The following is a 4,601-nucleotide window of genomic DNA, read 5'->3' on the forward strand; positions in this document are numbered from 1 at the left end:
TAGTGACTTACAAGACAATCAAACGACGAGGCCTTAATGTTAAATAAAGTATGTTCAAGAAACATGTTTTAATATTCCGTCGAAGACTAGATCAAACTCTATCAACTTTTTATTCTTTTCAGCTAGCTTCATATACACATACATACGTTTCGATATAAGTACTTAATAAGATATTAGTACTAAAAAGAGAAAAGCTAATATGGACAATATTTAAAGATTAGTTGAATTAAAGCAGTCTCACAAATTAAAGCATATTGGATTTCCTACGCCAATTTTAATTATAAAAATAGTTGGGCATGTGTAAAGAAGATGGGATGCTGCAAAAATCATAAGCCACACCCACACGCTAGGAACTATTACAATTAAATAGTCCTCCGTCCTTGAAAAAAAGAGGGATTATTAGTTTAACAAAAAGAAGAGGGGATGTTGCACAAATCATAAGCCACACCCACACCCACACGCTAGGAACTAAGTGTTGAGTGTTGAATGTTGAAGAGTGCTTATTTATTCTGTTTTGGTGCACAAGTACATGTATTGGGTTTCATAGATTGATATATCCAGAGTGTGAGTAATGATGAACAACAAGATGGGAAGGGAAGAATGCAGAATTCAAGTTAATGAAGAAGATTGGGTTACCCAAATGGAGGAGGAATTCAAGGAGGTGAAGCGGAAACCAATGGAGGAATTTAACCGGTGGAAAGCCTTGTCGATTTACAGGATTCCATCGAGTCTAAAGAATGTATCGAAAGAATCCTACGAGCCACAGATGGTGGCGATCGGACCATACCACCACCAGGCGGAGCATTTGAAGGACATGGAAGAGCACAAGAAGCGTGCTCTCCGAATATTCCTCGATAGGTCCAAAAAATCTCTCCATGAATACGTCAATGCTTTAACCCCTATGTTGCAGGATCTCAAAAATGCGTACCAGAAGTTGCAGTCCGATGACGACTTCCTCAAAATGATGGTCCTTGATGGTTGCTTCTTGTTGGAGCTCTTGCGGACCTCCAACAACATGGGGGTCGATATGTCCGGCTATAAGACCAATGATCCAGTGTTCAGCAAACATGGACACATCTATTTCGGGCCTCATCTAAGGCGTGACATGCTCATGCTCGAGAATCAGATTCCTCTGCCGGTTCTCATCAAATTAGTTGAAGTTGAGAATAAATGGGACAAGGTCAGATTATATTATAGTAGGAGTAACAATTTTTTTACTTTTACTTTTATGATCGATAATGATTAATTGTACATTGAGTGTTGTATATTTTGCAGGTGGATATTCTAACCGAGACCATTCTCATGTTTTTTGAGCGAGACGGCGAAATCAACAACTCGGACGTGAAATACGAAAAGTGCTTGCATATATTGGATCTTTACCGGAGAAGCCTGTGGAAAACAAAAAGTCAGGTAGGTGCAGGGTGGGAGTGCGGAAAATGTTAAAAGGCGAATGCATCAAGGGTAGCAGCAAGGATAATGAGGAGGAAAACATGCGGTCAGCTACAGAGCTAGTGGAAGCCGGGGTCCGGTTTGTGAAAACTGAGTCACATTTCGTGAACCACATCGCATTCTTAAATGGAGGAGAGCTGATGCTTCCGAAGATGAAGGTGGACGACGCCACAAAAACTATGTATCTAAACATGATGGCATTTGAGCGCTTCCATGCCAACGGTTGGGACGATCCGAACGAGGGGAACCACGTGACGTCGTACGTGTATTTCATGGAAAGATTGATCGACACAGCAAAAGACGTGAGCCTGTTGCACAAGCACCACATCATGGTGAACTCGTTGGGCAGCGATCAGGGCGTGGCGGATATGTTCAATTTTATGTCGACGGACATCTGTCCGCATTCCAAGAATGAGTTGTTTGATGTGGAACAGAGTGTGGTGGACTATTTCCGGAAGCCGGTGCCCGGGTGTTTAGCTTATGCTCAGCACACCTACTTCACTAACCCATGGGTCATACTATCCATCGTCGCTGCCATTTTTCTCTTTGCCCTCACCATTACTCAAACTGTCTACACTGTCCTAGACTACTATAAACCTGATGCCTAAATATCACTCCACTCCACTCCTTTGGTCCACATTAATTATTCTATATCTTACTACTACGAATTTTAAGAAATTGTTTTACTCATATCTTCATGCCTTGTGCATTTAGTTTGGTTACTTTTGTTTATTGTACAATTTATATTTTATAATTATGTATCTCCTTAATAGTATCATTGAAAGATTGTGCCGCATGCGTGGTCTCTTTTGATTCTTTGTTTTGTCAAGAGAAAAAATCTTTATAAGCTCAAAATACAATTATCAAATATTCATATTAGCAAGCTAACCAACTACTCCCTCCGTCCGCCATAAGGAGTCCTATTTATGGTTGGCATGGTGTTTAAGAAATGTTAAGAAAAGTGGGAGGAAAAAAGTTAGTGGAATAGGGGTCTCACTTGTATATACTCCCTCCGTCCCGCTTTAGGAGTCCCAGTTGAGTCGGGCACATGTTTTAAGGAAAAAGTGTTTGAGTGTGTAATAAATAAATATTGTAGTGGATGTTGGGACCCACTTTTAATTGAGTGTCTAATAAATAAATGTTATAGTGGATGTTGGGACCCACTTTTAACACTTTTTTATTAGTTGTAGTGGATGCTGTGACCCACTTTTAACATTTTGTAGCTATTTTTTATTAATTTATCTCAACCGGGACTCCTAAAGCGGGACGGAGGGAGTATTAGTTTTAAATGAAATGTGAGTAAAATGAGTTAGTGGATGGTGGGACCCTATTACCATTTATGGTAAACGTGAACCAGGACTCCTATTCGCGGCCAGACTAAAATTGAAAAACGAGACTCCTATCGCAGACAGAGGGAGTAACTATCACCATCGATTCCATGCATATTCGTTTTTTAAGGTATTGAATAGGTTTAAGACAGTGTTTGGCCGATGAATTTAAAACAACTTATGAATAAAAGTCCTAAACAATTTAGGAGTTGTTCGGATTGCAAGATTGCATCTCAAGATTAAATATGTAGCGTGTTTATAAAGTTCAATTGAGTTTGAAGCAGAAACCTGGGGAATTTAGAATCATTAGATATAGTCGCGGATCTAGGGGGGGCAGGAGAGGGCGGTCGCCCCCTCCGTGCGACTAATTTCTTCTTATCCGGGCGTAAAATTTCCATGTTCGCCCTCTCCGTTTGTCCCAACGTCGCCCCGAAAAACGAAAAAAATTGTCATTTTCGCCCTAAACCAACCTACTAATATATATTTCGCCCCCTCCGTTTATCAATCCTGGATCCGCCACTGAATTTAGATACAATAAAATATTTCATCGAAGACTAGATCAAACTCTACCAACTTTTTATCCTTTTCAGCTAGCTTCATACATACGTTTAGAATCAGATACTAATTTTGTCTAAATTCTCGTGTCATATCCATTGCACATATTTTTTTAAGATTGGGAGATGTCATATCTATTGCACGTATTTTTATAGGATTAGGAGAGTATTAGATATACATGTATTTAAAATTAATGATCAACTTGGTAGCAGATATAGAAAACGGTGACAACTATTTTTTCGCATGTCTAATTGGTCCTTGCCAGGTATATTTTCAATTTGTGTTTTCTATTAGTTCATTCTTAAAAACTTTTGATAAAACTATATTAAATTTTTGCATTTTATGTGATAAAACATTGTACTCCATTATTTTCTATATATATATATATTTTATTTAATTATTTTATTTTCAAATTGTTTTATAATATCATAATCTCTAATTTCTATATTTCTATTAATAAAAAATAGAATTACTCTCTTTATCCACTATTTAAAGATGTATTTTTACTCGCCACGAGATTTATATTATTATTTAACTTTATATTTATAAAGGTTAAATTAGTGAATTATGAGATTCACTTATTAAAAATAAAAAAATATACATGTGTCTAGAAATAACGGACAATCCAAAATGAAGAAACATGTTAGGTTTTGGCTGACGAAGGGAGTAATTTATTTGTAATTCATTATTTGACAAAACTGATATTGTGGCACTATTAGAAAAGGCTATCCACTCTCGAAAATAATTAGGCTACCGGTGCCGCGCCGGCATATTTTTCGTTAAATTTCAGCATCGGCTTCTTACTATTCCTGGTTCCGCCACTGAATTTATCCCATATACCTATAAGAAATAAAATAAAAGAATTTTCTGTTGATTGCAAGTATTTGTATTTGCATTTGTATTTACTGACATGCATCTTACATAATTCGTTTTAGATATTTTATGGGTGAATTTCTTTATAGGTGAAAGAATCAGAGTTTGAAGGGAGAAAAGAGAAGAATGTTGTGTACGTGCCAAAATGCAGGTAATTTGGCACACAAATATTGATATACTTTTATGATGCAGTATTGGAAGAGTTATATTTTTTGATTTTATTTATTTTTAGTTAATATATTTAATAGATGAAAAATATTAGAAGTAATTGTTTTTCCTATTTTTGATTATTTTCCTTTTTAGTTATTTTCCCTCTAGTTTTATTTTTTATAAGTTTAGAGATATTTCCATTGTGATATAATGAAAATCATATTATATAATTAAAACTCAAAACTT

At 36.3% G+C, this 4,601-nt stretch overlaps 1 pseudogene; it reads left to right on the plus strand.

The window, feature by feature from the left end:
• Positions 1–587: 587 nt before the first annotated feature.
• Positions 588–2,166, plus strand: LOC125202116 (annotated as a pseudogene).
• Positions 2,167–4,601: the final 2,435 nt, after the last annotated feature.

The sequence above is a fragment of the Salvia hispanica genome, chromosome 1 (assembly GCF_023119035.1).
Source record: "Salvia hispanica cultivar TCC Black 2014 chromosome 1, UniMelb_Shisp_WGS_1.0, whole genome shotgun sequence".
In the NCBI taxonomy this organism is placed as follows: Eukaryota; Viridiplantae; Streptophyta; class Magnoliopsida; order Lamiales; family Lamiaceae; genus Salvia; species Salvia hispanica.